We start from the raw sequence: 17,475 nt of genomic DNA, 5'->3' as shown, positions 1-17,475 counted from the left end.
TTTAGTAGAGACGGGGTTTCACCATGTTGACCAGGATGGTCTCGATCTCTTGACCTCGTGATCCACCCGCCTCGGCCTCCCAAAGTGCTGGGATTACAGGCTTGAGCCACCGCGCCCGGCAGAAACTAAGTTCTTAAAGTGCCAAACTAAATCAATGCTTCTTTAACAGAAATGACTTCCCTTTTTAAAAAAAGTTCAGAAGCTTATCATTCCCACTTTATAAACTACTCACTAATTACCTCTTTATACAAAGCTAAAAGCAATTTGCACTGTATCCTTTTTGAATAGTTATTTTAAAAATAGAAATTGAAATTTACTAATGATTTAGGAAGCACCAACTATCATTAGTTGCCAAATCTAGGCCTGGTTCTAACTACTTGGAGGCTGAGGTGGGAGGATGGCTTTGAGACCACAAGTTTGAGTCCAGACCAGAGCAACATAGTGAGACCCAGTCTCTAAAAAGAAAAGAAATGTATGCCAGCAGTGTAATCTTTTTGTTTGTTTGAGACAGTCTCACTCTGTTGCCCAGGCTAGAGTGCAATGGCATGATCTCAGCTCACTGCAACCTCTGCCTCCCAGGTTCAAGCGATTCTCCTTCCTCAGCCTCCTAAGTAGCTGGCATTACAGGCGTGTGCCACCACACCCGGCTAATTTTTGTATTTTTTTTTTTTTGGTAGAGACATGGTTTCACCATGTTGGCCAGGCTGGTCTTGAACTCTTGGCCTCAAGTGATCCATCCACCTCAGCCTCCCAAAGTGCTGGGATTACAGGTGTGAGCCACGGCACCCAGCCCAGCAATGTAATCGTAACAAATTATACAAGGTGTGAATAAAAAAGCTTCTGCATTTATGTATTGGATACAGTTCTGCACAACTTTGTACTATTCTGTGAGCAGCACTTTGTTCTAGAATAGGAGCCCTACCTGTTAGGTGGGGCAGTTTCTGTTTTGCTTTTTCTTGCCTATTCCTGATGACTTATGAGACACTACAGTACCCTTTATGTCCAACTGTTTAATATGCCTCAAATCAGATCTCTTTAAAACATATTCTAACAATGGCATACATTGAATTTTCATTTGGCCCCTGTCTGGATGGTAGCCAGTAACCAGGAACTAGGTTCAGCAGGACTAAGCACTGCTGTCCACTTTGAGGAATCGGTAGTCTCTGAGACAGGGAAAAGGAGGGAATACTAGAAGCCATCACACCTGGCCTTATAGCAAGGGGGAGACTAAAAGAAGGTTAAAACGAGATCAGGCGCAGTGGCTCATGCCTGTAATCCCAGCACTTTGGGAGGTGGGTGGATCACCTGAGGTCAGGAGTTCGAGACCAACCTGGCCAACATGGCAAAACCCCATCTCTACTAAAAATACAAAAATTAGCCAGACATGGTGGCAGGTGCCTGTAATCCCAGCTACTCGGGAGGCTGGGGCAAGAGAATCACTTGAACCGAGGGCGGAGGTTGCAGTGAGCTGTGACCGCACCACTTTACTCCAGTCTGGGCAAAAGAATGAAACGCCATCTCAAAAAAAAAAAAAGTTAAAATGTAAATGCTGGAATTCTATTCCATAGTTGTCTCTTTTTTATATCTTTAATCTCTCCCTTTCCATCGGATAGTTCCTTCTCCCATGCTGTAAATGCTGACCCTGCATTCCTTAACAAGGCAATGATATTCAATGACAACCCTGCCAACTTGCAGAATCTGACGTGGTTGAGAGTGACCTCCCTGGTTGTGGGTCATCTGCTGCGGCTATATTTAGGATGACTGCTCCTCCAGGTAATTTTTCCTTTCCCCTTCCCGTTAAGTATGCCTCTGTGGTTCCCTGCCCGGAACTCCAGCCGTGATCCCTTCTGTCAATACTACTGTTGCCAAACTGACATCAATGAAGGGGTGACTTATTCATTCAGTAAATGCTTCTTGAGTGCCTACTGGGTGCTAGGCATTGTCCCTAGGCTGAGGAGACAGCAGAGAAAAAACCCAAATTCCTCCGTGGCGCCTACATTCTAGCAGAGGAAACAGACAACAGACAGATAAACATCAGTCTAGGGAAAAGGGCCGTAAAGAAAACAAACCCAGTTCAGGGCACAGCATGATATATATTATGTGTGTGCTGGTCTAGCTAAGGCATTCAGGAAAGACCCCTCTGATGGGGTGACATTTGCTCAGTGTCCAGAATGAAGTGGAGAGAGGGTTAGGCTAAGTGAAGCACTGGGAGAGAGAGAAGGCCCTGAGGCAGCATGTGCCTGGTAGCTGAAGAACCGCACGTGTGGTTTTGGGTTCTATTTTAAGCGTGGGTGATGTAAGGAAAGGCACAGTTCCTTCATCTTACTCTTTCACTTCTCACTAGAAAGTGAGCTCCATGAGGGCAGGTGTTTCATCTCTTTTGTTCATTGCTGTTTCCTAAATACTCTGAACAATGCCTGGGACACAGGAGACACACAAGAGTTGTTGGTCTGGTGTCAGTGCACATCGAGAACACAAACCCAGCATGCATTAACAGATGTGCTGTACGTCTGGAGTCAGCCAGAGGAATTTATAACGGAGGAGAAAAAGTAAAATTTAAAACCTGATGCTGGGCGGGTGTGGTGGCTCATGCCTGTAATCCCAGCACTTTGGGAGGCTGAAGTGGGTGGATCACATGAGGCCAGGAGTTCAAGACCAGCCTGGCCAACATGGTGAAATCCTGTCTCTACTAAAAATACAAAAATTAGCTGGGCGTGGTGCGTACTTGTAATCCTAGCTACTCGGGAGGCTGAGACACGAGAATTGCTTGAACCTGGGAGGTGGAAGGTTGCAGTGAGCTGAGATCATACCACTGCACTCTAGCCTGGGTGACAGAACAACACTCTGTCTCCAAACACACACACACACACACACACACACACCCCAACAAAAAAAAACAAAAAAACCCCCAAAAAACCAACAAAAAACAACTGATGCTAAATATGACCATTCCCAGAGTCCTAAAGAAAAAACAGGCTAGGCATGGTGGCTCACGCCTGTAATCCCAGCAATTTGGGAGGCTGGGGTGGGCAGATCACTTGAGCTCAGCAGTGAGACCAGCCTGGGCAACATAGAGAGATCCTGTATCATTGTGTCTGCTGGTCTGGGAACTGCATTTTGAGAATCACTGGTCTAGAGAGACACCTTAAAAGACATCAACTGGTACATAAAGGTGAGCCTTTGTGAGCCAAATTTGGTTCCCCTCCAGGTCTCCCCTCAAGGGAGGAAGGGAAAGAGTCCCTTCTGTGGCATTCCACATGGTGGAACTAGTATCCCTTGCGTGTTACTCTCATTCCCTTTGCTTGCATTAAACTTCACTTCCCTTTTCCTTTCTGATTGTCATTTCATCCTCTCTCCAGTTTCCTCTAAAAATGAGTGTTCTCCACGATCTCGGCTATTTTCACCTTAGCATTCTGCCCTTCAAGAATCCACCCACTTTCTTCATTATCATCATTGTGGGAAGTAGAAAAGTTCCTCTTTAAAGTTTCCTTTCTTTCTTTTTTTTTGAGACAGAGTCTTACTCTGTCACCTAGCCTGGAGTGCAGTGGCGCAATCTTGGCTCACTGCAACCTCCATCTCCCCAGTTCAAGCAATTCTCCTGCCTTAGCCTCCCAAGCAGTTGGGACTACAGGCGTATGCCACCATGCCCAGCTAATTTTTTGTATTTTTAGTAGAGACAGGATTTCACCAATTTGGCCAGGCTGGTCTTGAACTCCTGACCTCATGATCCACCTGCCTCAGCCTCCCAAAGTGCTGGGATTACAAGCGTGAGTCACCAAGCCCAGCCCAAAAATTTCCTTTCTTGTTAAAGAATAAATTATAAGTGTGCTAATAACTCTTTGTTAAGCCCTATCCTATGTAGCTGTTAGACATGCCATGCTTACAGGCACGTAGTACATTCTATGTCCTTGTACTTTAGCCAAGATACCTGTGCTGGACGTGTTCACAGGCATGTCCCAACTCTCCATTGCTTTTACCTGTTTAGAAAAGTTTTAAGTTGTTAGCAAATCAGGTTTTATTTAGATTGTGAGCTCTGGCTCCAGCCAACAGAGATCAGACAGCAGTAAGGACGACACCAAATGCATAAGAGATAAATATGTCTGTTTTCCTTTGTTCATTGCACTCTCTGGCAAAATGGCTAGCAGGAGTACCCTTCCTGCAGTGCAGGAAGGAAAAATTGCGTTGCTGAAAGATCCCTTGTCTCAGTGCTCATTTTCCTTTGTAACACTGAGCATCTGTTTCCAACAATCATCATTATTATTATCATCGTTATGATATAATAGCTGACATTTATTTCAACTTCCTATGATTCTGGTAATGTACCAGGACTTTACATAAATGTGTCAGTTAGGATGCTGATTTTGGTGGCAATGAGCAGAAAACCCAACTGAAAAAAATAAGGGTTGGTTGTGGTGGTACATTACTGTAGCCCCAGTTACTTGGGAGGCTGAGGTGGGAGGATCGCTTGAGCCCAAGACTTCAAGGCTAAAGTGAGCTGTGATCACTGCACTCCAACCTGGGTGACAGAGTAAAACCCTGTCTCAAAAAAAAAAAAAAAAAAAAGAAAAGATAAATTTTATCTCACATACTCAGTAGTCCCAAGCTAGGACAGCTGCAGGGTTGGTTGACTCAGCATTGTCTCAACTTGTCATCAAGGGCTCTTTCCTTCTTTCTGCACCACCTTTCTTGGCCTGTTGGCTTTGTCGTGTTGAGCCCCTCATGGTCAGAAGATGGCTGCCATGCTGCAGTCATCTGCCAGGACATTGCCTCTGTCTTTTTAAGAGCCAGGAAGCCTTTCCTGGAGGCACCCTGCAGATCTCCCCCTCACATCTCATTGGCTAGAGTTAACTTGTATGTCTGCTTCCAATTGCAAAGAGAATGGGATTCACAGGTTGGTTACCCCAGAGTTGGGGTGGGTCACCTTCTCTGAGTACTTGGCTATCATTTGGACAGAGCTGGCAGTCTGCTGCACAGAAGGAGAAGGGAAGCGGGTGTTGAGTGATCAATCAATAGCTGTGCTCTGGTTATCCACTGCTGTGTAACAACCATGACAAACTTGATGAAAACATCCCCGATCAATTCCATGTGAATGTCTGAACCTAACTTTACAGGCTGTGTATTTTAAACCATGTTTATCTCTTGTTTCTCAAAACCAGCTCTCCCCTGTGTGAGGGAACAGCTTTACCACCACATCATAGAGACCTTGCATAGAGGCAGACTCTTGCCAAATGCCTCCTTTTCTTCCTGGATGTGGGAGGCTGGGAGGCCTGTGTACAGAGCCGCCATAATGCGATCTTCTGTTCGCCTCCTTATCTCTCCTGGGAAGCTGTCATGAGACAGTTTCTCATCTCTTGGGGCTTCTGGTGATGCGGGGGCTTTCTGTCCCGGCTTCCTCAAAATAGAGCTTCTAGGATTAGCTCCTCAGCAACAGGGTATTCCACAACTCACATTGCAGTCATCTGGGTCTTTGTTTTGGTGTCATATACTACTTGGTATGTGGGACAAAGATCACAGGAAGATGGCACCTTTTGGCTTATTCTTTTTGCTGTCTGTGTAAGTAACAAACTGTCTAAATCTTAAAGTGGCTCCTTGTAACTTGACTGGTTGACTCAGAACATGGCTTTGGCCTTGACACCCTGAACCTCCACACTTCTATCATCAACAGAGTGTACACAATAAATATTCATTGAACACATTCGTTCTTCCAAGGCTGAAAATATTGAGAGATCTCTTACACCTTTCCTCTAGGTATCCTACATCTTGGCCTGTCAATTCTTCCTGTGTGAATGTTCTCATTTCTGCCTCTACTTCTATCGAATAGCTTTCCTGTTTCTAATCCTTCTGCCTTACAACTCATCTTCCACACTGTTCCTAATCTTAAAATGCCACTTTTGTACATGGCACCCTAAAGTTCACAGTTCACAGACTTACGGCATGCTTTAGCTTATTTTTTGAGATGGTTTCGCTCGTCACCCAGGCTGGAGTGCAGTGGAACGATCTAGGTCACAGCGACCTCTGCCTCCCGGGTTCAAGTGATTCTCCTGCCTCACGCTCCCCAGTAGGTGGGATTATAGGCACCTGCCACCAGTCCCAGCTAATTTTTGTATTTCTAGTAGAGACGGGGTTTCACCATGTTGGCCAGGCTAGTCTCGAACTCCTGACCTCAGGTGATCAGCCCTCCCCGGACTCCCAAAGTGCTGGGATTACAGGCGCGAGCCACCGTACCCCGTCATGCATCAGTCTGTTCTCCTTTCCAGCTTGTCAAACATGTTGTGCCAAGAATATGTCAGAATGGCATCTCCTTAGAGGAGCAGCCTAAGTGCCACTTTTTTTTCTCCTGGAAATGTTTCTCCACCACTAGCTTTTCTGAACCTGTATGTTACTGACTTCTCTGTGGGCTTGTGGGTGAATCAGAATAGAAAATGGCTGGAGGCAGCAGAGGATAACCAGACAGAACAAGCTCATTGCCAGTTTATACTAAATATGTCTGAGACACCTCAGCTAGGACTAGAATCCTTGGTTCAGAGGTTCTTAACTGGAGTCTCGGAGGCCCTTGAAGTTGGCTGCAAAATTCTGCTGTATGTGCTAAGCTGCTAGGGTCAGGGGGAGGGAAGAAGTGTCTGTAACTATAGCCAACTTCTTGTAGAGGTTGGCTTATTATACAATAAAGGCTAGGAACCCCTGACCTAGGAAAAAGACAGCATAACTTAGTGGGGGAAAAATATAAAGGAACCACAAATTCCACTAAATTTTGGAGTCACAAGACTGGATTGGTATCCTAGCTCTGTGCAGCCCTGGCATGTTCATTAGCCTTTCTGAATCACAATGTAGTCATTTAGAAAAATTAGATGTACACTGCCTGCTCAATTGAGTTTTGATGGGGAATACTTTACATAAAATTGTTTTATAAATGATCCTATGCCCTGCTAATATGAATGCTACTTAACTCCAGACCATACGGCTCTGTTTATATGTTCCCATTGACATAATGTCTTATCTCAAAATAACAGGTTCTTATTTGTCTTATCTCCCCCTCGCTCCAGTTGTCTGAAGGTTTCATTGGTCCAGAGTCCATTGCCACTGCCTGAATCATGGTCAAGATTTAGTATGAAATGAAGCATAAGTTATGGCTCCTTTTACCAGTCTGATAATGGGAGGCCCACCCTGAAGACCTTATTTATTCCTGATTACCTTCCAAAGGCCCTGCCTCTAATCAGCTTGTGAATTTGGGGAGTAAGTTTCAAATACATGAAATTTAAGGGAATACATGCAAACCATGGCATTAACCAATGCATTGCTAGATAGGTAGTTATCTAGATGGATGGGAAGAATCACAATTAATATTAGAACCTGCTCCCACACATGCTTGGGTGAGTAATTCAGGAAGCTGCCTTTATGAAAGGGTTTGGTATCATTCCCTTGGTAGGTAGGCAGTTGATACTCATGATCGACAAACTAGTCATTGGGAAGCAATAGAAGAAGGGAATGACCTCTAACTACTATTGATTTTATCACTGGTAATTTTTCTCTATTCCTAGAGAAAAATGTGTCCATAAGGCTGGGTGCTCTGGCTCATGCCTGTAATCCCAACACTTTGGGAGGCCAAGGCAGGGAGATCCCTTGAGCCCCGGAGTTGAAGACCAGCCTGGGAAAAATGGTGAAACTCTGTCTCTACCATAAATACAAAAATTAGCCAGGTGTAGTGGTACAGGCCTATAGTTCCCCGGCTACTTGGGAGGCTAAGGTAGGAGGATCACTTAAGCCCGAGAAGTAGAGGTTGCAGTGGGCCATGTTTGTGCCACTTAACTCCAGCCTGGGCAACAGACAGACTCTGAAAAACTCAGACTAATCTAGCAGTGCTCCAGACTCCCTCTGTAATGAAACTCTTTGGTTTGACACAGATTATGGAGATTGAACTGCTCTATATAATGACACAGATATAATACCAGAACACAACCATGATACCCTTAACCCTATCATAGAGAGCTCACTGAAATTAGGCATTGGTTCACCGGAAACTCTAGAAGCAAATGGAATGCCTCTATAGTTCCAACTATAGAAAATAAGTAGTTTTGTTTATTGGATAAATACTTGGAGCATATTTGAAGAGGAAACAATCATCATCCTTAGTTGGTGATGACATATATGAGTTACTTTATCAAGTAACTATTTTTGGTTCTAACTCCAATTATGTGTGTGTATATATATATATATATATATATTTTTTTTTTTTTTTCTTTGAGATGGAGTCTCACTCTGTCACCCAGGCTGGAGTGCAATGGCGTGGTCTCAGCTCACTGCAGCCTCTGATTCCCAGGTTCAAGCGATTCTCCCACTTCAGCCTCCCGATTAGCTGGGACTACAGGTGCATGCCACCACATCTGGCTAATTTTTGTATTTTTAGTAGAGACAGGGTTTCACCATGTTGGCCAGGCTGGTTTTGAACTCCTGACCTCGTGATCTGCCCTGACTCACTAGTGATCAGCCCGCTTGTGCTGGGATTACCGGTGTAAGTCACTGCACCCAGCCTCCAACTCCAAATTTAAACCATAACCATTCGACCCGGCAATGTGCAAATGCAGATATGACAAAGAATCACTATGGCATTCTTGTCACCCCCAACTGGTGGATAATGAGATTCACTTTGCACCTTTCTCTCAATAATGCTGGATTGTTCTTTTTTTTTTTTGAGATGGAGTTTCACTCTTGTTGCCCAGGCTGGAGTGTAGTGGCATGATCTTGGCTCACTGAAACCTCCACCTCCCAAGTTCAAGCGATTCTCCTGTTTCAGCCTCCCAAGTGGCTGGGATTACAGGTGCCTGCCACCACACCTAGCTAATTCTTTTGTATTTTTAGTGGAGATGGGGTTTCACCATGTTGGCCAGGCTGGTCTCAAACTCCTGACCTCAGGTGATCTGCCTGCCTCGGCCTCCCATTGTGCTGGGATTACAGGCGTGAGCCACTGCGCCCGGCCGGATTGTTAATCTTGAATGGCAAATATATAAAGGTTTTTCCACCTAAATTACTGGAACGTTTGGGCTATGAACTACCTAAAATGTCCAGATGACTCTTTAAATGTTAATCAAATTCTGAACCTCAGATCACTTGTACATAAAGTGAGCCCTCAGAAACAAGCCTCCTGAGTGATCTCCCAAACCCAATCATACAAAGGGGTTGCAGATTGCATTCTTTCGTAAGAGCTTTTTCATCAGCTTGGAGTCTCTGAATTGAAAAAATTATTAATATTTCAGCAACTCTTGAAAAAAGTTTTAGTGATATTTATGAATTTTCTTCAAGCAGTACAATTAGATAATTTCACCTCAGCAGTACCCCAAAATAGGAGTTGACACAGCTGCTCAGCAGTGAGCTTGTGCTTGAATTGGTGAGAAGTGGTGTTTTTATGTTAACAAAACCTAACAGTGTTTGTTATATTTGATATTGTTGCCCAAAATTTAAAAGACCCTCAAGAATACAAGGTTTTTATCTCATTAGCACTGCCTCCCTTGATATTTCAGTTGGTTAAATCTTGGCTCCTGGGAATCTTTTCTCGGGGTATTTTTCAATCCTTTGCTATTATTCTCCTTGTAGTTATTGTGTTCACCCATACACAGTGGGTGGCCATACACAATGGCTTACCCAACACAGTGCATTGTATTCTCTCAATACTTTTTTAAATTTATTTTTTTTAGCGACAGTGTCTTCCTCTGTCACCAAGGCAGGAATGCAGTGGTGCAATCATAGCTCACTGGACTTGGAAGTCCTGAGCTAAAGTGATCCTCCCACCTCGGTCTCCTGAGTAGCTGGGATTACAGGTCTGTGCCACCATTCTCAGCTAATTTTTTTTCTCCCAATTTGGAAAGTTTATTTTACCAAGATTAAGGATGTGCCCATGACACGGCATCAGGAGGTCTTGATGACATGTGCCCAAGGTGACCAGGGGACAGCTTGCTTTTATAAGTAAAATATGGAAGATTTCATGAATTTGCATGCCATCCTTCTTCAGGGGACATACTAATCTTCTCTGTATTGTTCTAATTTTAGTGTATGTGCTGCTGTAGTAAGCACTGCCCAGCTAACATATCTTTTTGGGATGGGGTCTCTGTCACCAACGTTGGAGTGCTGTGGCACAATCACGGCTCACTGCAACTTCTGCCTCTCAGGCCCAAGTGATCCTGCCTCAGCCTCCTGAATAGCTGCGACCAGGGGTGTGTGCCACCACGCCTGGCTAATTTTTTGTTACTTGGTAGAGACGGGGTTTCATTATGTTGCTTAGGCTGGTCTGGAACTCCTGAGCTTTAACAACCCACCTGCCTTGACCTCCCACAGTGCTGGGATTATAGGTGTGAGCCTCCATGCCCAGCCCTGCCCAGGTCACTAAAAATATGCCTTTTTTTGTAGACATGGGGTCTTATCACATTGTCCACCTGGTCTTGAACTCCTGCTCAAGCAATTTTACTTTGCCCTCCAAAGTTCTGGGATTACAGGTGTTATCCACAGAGTCTGGTCTTTTCAAGGATATTAAATGCTTTCCAGCAGTCACTTGTATGTCAAAAGACTGCCGTAAGGATCAGACAATTGGAGGAAACCAGCATGGACTGTCACTGCTGAGGGTGACTCTGAGCCCTAGTGCAGCTACTGATAACATCTGACTCTTCCTCCCAGACTGTGTCAATAGTGGTAATTGAGAGTAATGCTACGCCATTTGGTCACATTCTCAGCTTGCTGACAGGGTGACTAAAAGCAGGGAACTGCCAAAGCAAAATTAAAATGAAAACTCGGCTTCAAATGTTCCTGAGCAAATAAACCAACTAGGCCTTAAAAATAGCCCTAACATATTGACACTGTAAACATAAATGAAACAACTTGGGACATTTTTGGTAAATGCTTATGTTAGAAACAAAACTTCAGCCAATCAGAAACAGCCAACTAATATGATCATGAAACTGGGGACTTTCCAACAAAGTAAGCCAAAAAAGGGAACCAATGAAATCATTTCTTAATTTTGCTTCTGTATCCACTCTATGAATACTTGCCTCTGATGTTGTCATTGAAACATCAAATCCTCACTGGGTTTGGTGTTGCCCAATTCACTAATTGCTTCTTACTCAAATACATTCTAAAATTTTATTGTGCCTGCTTTTTTTTTTCTTTTATAGTAGTCCAAGTGTAATACTTTTAGCTCACCAAGATCTCCAAATTCCTTCCATGAGTAATTTTTTGGTATGTGATGTTTCCTTGCACAGGGAATCCCTCAGAGGGCCGCACTAGCATTCCTAGTGCTCAGAACAATGACACATCTGCCAATATTTAACACTTTTAAAAATACTGTTGTTGGTGGCTGTGTTCATGACGAAAGGCAGTAGGGAGGATGACCTGGGTTCAATCTGTAGCTCTGAATTCTCAATGTATAAAATGGAGCCAATAATGCCTCCCTCACAGAAATACAGATTATAACACAAAAAGTGAAAGCATGTAACATTTCAATGTACAAATAAATGTACGAAGCTGTTTAAGAAGTTCAAACATGGAATCATTATGGGTAAGACAGCCTGCCTTGTGAACTTCAGCAGTTAACATAGCCATATTCTCATGCATGTAAATTATCAAGAAAAGGAGCATGACACTTGGCACTGTCTGTTTAAAAGAAAGCAGGCTAGTGATCAAGTGACTTTTTATTACAAAAATTTTATAAAAATGGATTTCCAGGTAAAGATGACAGAATAAAGCAGGACTACAGAATCTTCTTCCTCTAATGCCTAATAAAATGAATAAAAGATGTTACATGCCACAAAATGCTTTTTTCATATCGTTACTGATACATCACAAAGCTTTATGCAAACCCAGATGGAAGGAAACACATAGTTCTGCCATGTATATTAAGATGCATTCACTCTCCCACCCCAATAATAATCACGTTACCTTATGGTAGACAATAATTAGTTGCCAACCAATACTTAAAAATCAGATTTCATATACTCTAAATTTCTATCTTTTCTAGAAAAATAAATTCTGTTCACACTAGGCCTGCTTCCCAGCAATCATGTGCTCTGGTTTACCAAAGTCTCTACAGCTCTTCCCTTCATCACTTGCCTAGCTCCTATAGGCAGGTGCAACCCCTAGGTGGCCATTAATTCCCACTCTTAAAGAAAATTTGAGCTTCAGGAAGAACAAGTAATTGCCCAGTGTTAAATTACAGTGGTGGAGGCTGGGTTTCCAATTCAGATGTTTCAAATAAATTCTGTGTTTTTCCATATTCTACCAACTGAAAATAAGGTGAATTCAACTATTTAATCCCATTTACTGCTCTGCTCTGCCAGGAGCCAGTTTATATGCGTGAGAATGAATGTTTCTCCTAACATTCATTTGTATTATTCTGTGCTCTTAGGCTACAAAGGCCCTGCAATATGAATTTTTTATTCTTTCTGTCCAAAAGTATGTGACTCCAAACTGGCCACATAGTATGTTTGCCCGACTGTAGACCAAGAATCATTTTCTGGGACATTAAGTCAAAGCCACTTATTTTATCTCGTGGTTGTGTCAAAAAACAACACAGTATCATACTTAAGTGCTGTACTGCTGTACTTTTAATTTTATTAAAAAACAAGCAAGTATCTTCAACATATCAAATGCTTTAATTCACATATGTGCCTTCAGGCACTGACCACAAAAATACAGACCCAACACAAAAACAATTGACACAGGGTAATTAACTGGTAGGTATACAGGACTGTGGTGGGCAGGGGAAAGTACAAGGGGCCAGCTGGCTGCGCAAGTGGAGTCATCACATGTGCCCTCAGCACTGTGGGTTTAGGGATCCACTGCAGTCAGTTCACTTCTAAGAGGACTGGGGTTTAGGACTCGAGGTAGGCTGCTCTAAACTTATACAGAATTACAAAGGAGAATGCCAATTTATCTGCAGGGTTCATTTAAGTAGTTCAAATCTGAAAGACTGCTGGCAGAGCCGTGAACTGGATTGAGAACAAGTGTTCTTAAGAGCCATCATTAACCAACTCCACAAGGTGCCTGCCTTACTCTAGGGTTTTTCTCAGCCAAACCTACTCATCTGATCAGGATGCCCTCTTGCCTGGACAATGTCAGAGGAACAAGGAAAACAACTTAGCTTTCCAGCTCTTCCTTTTCAACATTCCATGTTAGTCACTAAAAAGTAACATGTAAGGGAAATTCTCTAGATTATAGCTTATTTCCTGTTTAGTGAATTCTGTGTTGATGTTGTCCTTTAATAGTGAGGTAGCTCAGGGCATCCTTAGAGAGACTGAAGTGTGCTTGGTCTGATGTCTGATACCAGCAACACATTTTTTAAAAAATTGAGACAAAGTTTCACTCTGTCACCCAGGCTGGAGTACAGTGGTACGATCTTGGCTCACTGCAACCTCTGCCACCAGGGTTAAAGTGATTCTCGTGCCTCAGCCTCCTGAATAGCTGGGACTACAGGCATGCGTCACTGTGCCCGGCTAATTTTTTTTTTTTTAATTTTTAGTAGAGACGAGGTTTCACCATGTTGGCCAGGCTGGTCTCCAACTCCTGACCTCAGGTGATCCACCTGCCTTGGCCTCCCCAAGTGCTGGGATTATAGGCATGAGCCACTGCGCCTGGCCTCAGCAATACATTTCTATTTATAGTTTCTAGGTGATTTATTTTCTGCAGACATTCTCGCAGATGGTTAAGTTCAATCATTTTCATTTAAGCTTTGTAAATGTCTGTATTAGAGGATGACATTTTAAAATTATTTCCACAGAACCCTGGAATGTACCTTTTTGGGATCTGCAAGCCTCATGCACTGACTACAGAGTCAGGGCAAGGTAGATAAATAGACATGTATGTATGTGTATGTATATTTACATATCTAAAATTAACCAAATACACAGATAATAAACTAAAATTAGAAACACAAGGAATGAAGGCTAAGTTCAATGCTTTACTATTCAATAAAATAGCTTTAAAAACTGTGAAATAGCCAAGTGGCCACATTCTAAGCAGCAACGGAGACCTCCAAAATATTCTGTCCATCAAAAAAAAATGAAGTTTCTGAATATGTAAAAATTAGTAGAAAATCAATTAGGTGACAGTCAGTATAGTAGTGGCTTTCAAACCCTTTTTTAAAAATAGAAGCATTTTAAATGTGGAAATATTTTATCTACTGAGATCTAAAGCAGCAACTCAGTATACACAAGTGTGGCTGCACTGACTGAAGTGAGAAGGCAGGAGCCTCCATGGCTTGCTGCCCCTTGGAGGCGCGTTGCACTAGCTCTTGAAGCAACTCCTTGTCCTTCAACATTGCACGGAAAACAAACAAACAAACAAACAAACAAATAACAAATACTGCATGGGTCGCAGTCCAAAAACTGATCCCATGTACGAATCATACCAATTTTTATGTAATAGAGTTCAGACAAATATATCAATTTGGGTATGATACAAACAAGTTTTTCATAGAGTCCTTTTAGAAAAGTGATTTTGGGGACAGTGGAGTAGAAGAAAAACAATTTTAAGAACATACAATTAATTCAGTTTTTTGGCATGGTATCCCACCTGGCGAAAGCCCCATGTGAATATATGAGGTTCAGACCAGAAACTTTCAAATTTCAGTACGCTTAAGAATTGCCTGAGGTGCTGTGAATGAAAACAGAGGTTTCTATGTTGCATCTCCAGAGACAAAGAATCTTTAAGTCAAAGGCTGGGCTCAGGAATCCCTACTTTCAACAGCCTGCCCATGCATTCTGATGCTGCAGAGCATACTCCTGCAGAGCGTACTCCGAGAAACAGGAGGAGAAAGATTTCAAGGGAAAAACTGAAAAAGGCAAGGGCACACTTTTTAAAAGAAAAACCCAAACCACCTTTTCTGTCTTGTTGCTGAGAATGAATTCAGATAGGGATAAACAACATTAAAAAATTTTTAAATATCTACATATTTTAAATAAATCTACTTATATTCCACTGTCCTCAATCGGGTAGAAATATTAAAAAAATTCTCAATATAAAACGCTGGTTCTTGCTTCAATATTACCATTTAGAAGGAAAACCACACAAACTATTACCCATTCTAATGACCTTTTTGGCCAAACAAATTATGTATTTGGGTCCACATTAATCTGTAAATTAGTATAACCTTTAAAGTTTTCAAGTTAGTGCAAATTTAAAATTCAATAAATACATTAAATACAATTTTAGTTTATATTACAAATGCAAATTATTTTTCTTTTGACATGCTGGTAGTACTCATTTTTACAATGCAAATGGACTTTACAATTTCTGAGTCATAGTATACTTTATGACTCTAAGCAAATGTATTTAACAAAGCAAACACTGTATTTTTGAAACACTCTAAAAAAATAAAAATAAATAATTTTGACTATAAAATTTGTATAAACATTAGCTACATTAGGGGTTCACAGCTAATTTGTTGCAGAAAACCTAAAACACATTTAAATCATGTAATCTTACTAGTAGACAACTTGTATTTTAAAATAAGTCAGTTTGATTTCTATTCAACATGACAAAGCACTGAAAATTATCATCATCTGCCTATGGGATCTATGAGAGCTGCCAGGTATTCACTATTTAAGCCACTAAGTTTATAGGAGTTAGGAATGTATTGGGACAGTAAAAAGATGAGAGAAATCTGGAAACAAACATGGAGATATGATTTAGTTCATGTATTTCTTCCTGAGAATGTAAAAGTTATTTTTTTAAATATCAAGACAATTTAAAATGGAACAGGAAAATCTTATGGCAATTTTTTTGGTAAAGTATAGAATCCCTGGTAATATAAACAATCACTACTCTAATATGTAACTTGCAAACACGAAGTCTTACAAATTGTACTTATTTAAACAAGGCACATGCCTATACATTTATTTGAAATGCTGGGTCGATGTGCCCAAAAAAGTAATTTTGCAAAAACAAGACAGTGATATGTTTTATCATATGCTATTCTGAAATAGCTTCCCTAAAAGAAGTCTAAATGAGTGAATAAGAGAGCAGAAGAACTCCACGACAATCAATAGTGATGCAAAAACATTACTAGATTATGATAACCAAAAAATCAATTTGTTTAAATAAATGAGGGCATTGTACATAAGCCTGTTCTAAATACAGTGTAATATTATGGCTAATATTAAAATTATAATTTTTAATTATAGTTTTAGCAATTAAAAGAAACTATATTAGTTCTTGTGATTATTTTAATTTCAACATCCTAAATTGATTATTTACTTTGCTTCTACAATTAGCACTATGAATTATATAACAGGTAAACTATAACCTACAGCAAAGTGAATTTAACAGTGTATTTATAAAATGTGATATCTTTAACAATTGTGAACATGAATGAAAGAATAAACTTCATGACACTCAGAACATGAATGGCCCATTAAAAAAAATCCAAAAACTCTGCCATCCCCACTGCCATGGTTGCCTACCATGAAAGGTAGGTATAAATAAGCTCAAAACAGACATGCTCACAAAGTTTCTCAAGACTAGAATTTAAGATCACTCATTGAGATCTGGAAGAGCTTAATTTAGCAAAATAAAGTATTTCATAAAACGTACTGACTACTGTATACATTACTAAGTTGCTCTCTGAAAACATGGTCTGGGCCTAAAGTGTGGCAAACTTAGGTTTACGGCAATTCACAGATGACAGATTCATAACAGACCCTCAAAGACAGCTAATGGTGCTTTGGGTGATACATTCTGATCTTTCAGAGATTACTGTCATTAAAGACCACAAAGCCTACAAATGGGCCATCTGTCAGAAAAACACCAGGCTGGATGCCCACTGGGTCTGCCTACCTGTGGGACATGAAGGGATGGACTGGGTCAACAGCAGTGAAAGAGCACCCTCTAATGGGAACCATGAAACTCGCCGTTCAGTAAGTTTGTGGCAATTGAGGGGCAAATGAAACAATGAAACAAAGTTTTCAGTTATCTAAAAGTAGCTCCCTAGTGCTTTTTATGCCCTCCTTTTTTCAAAACAATGAGGAATGAGAATATCTAGATTATCTGTCAGGAGAATTAAATTAGGATTTTTATTAATTAATCGGCTAAATTTCTATCTGATTGTGACTAGCAGAATTTATGTGATCAATTTAACATTAAATAAAGCTACAGAATGTAAACACTAAACACAGGTATCATACCACAAGGTAAATAATAAATACTTTAAAAATATATCACTCATTTTAAAATAAATATAATATAAACATTTTAGCAGAGATTTCTGTCCACTTAAATTCTGTTAAAAGACTACTGTATTTGAAACTACTACAAGACCAATGAATTTTTGAAATTTATCAGTCAGCCTTGAGCGTTTCCTAAGCAATTAATCTCACTGATAAGTTTCCTTTAAGCACATTTTTTGAAGTGTCGACACTGTCTTTTAATAAAAAGAGAAGTTGATGAACTGTTCAGCTCAGAACCTAGAAATTACAATCCAAAGTGTTGTGAATCTTATTT

At 41.1% G+C, this 17,475-nt stretch overlaps 1 non-coding gene across 1 annotated transcript; it reads right to left on the bottom strand.

Moving 5' to 3' along the window:
* Positions 1–9,958: 9,958 nt before the first annotated feature.
* Positions 9,959–10,065, bottom strand: LOC119472728. The gene has a single exon (XR_005201918.1). It is a non-coding gene; the product is annotated as a U6 spliceosomal RNA (small nuclear RNA).
* Positions 10,066–17,475: the final 7,410 nt, after the last annotated feature.

The sequence above is a fragment of the Cebus imitator genome, unplaced genomic scaffold (genome assembly GCF_001604975.1).
Source record: "Cebus imitator isolate Cc_AM_T3 unplaced genomic scaffold, Cebus_imitator-1.0 Scaffold115, whole genome shotgun sequence".
Taxonomy (NCBI): domain Eukaryota; kingdom Metazoa; phylum Chordata; class Mammalia; order Primates; family Cebidae; genus Cebus; species Cebus imitator.
This window is presented reverse-complemented; position numbering and strand designations above follow the sequence as displayed.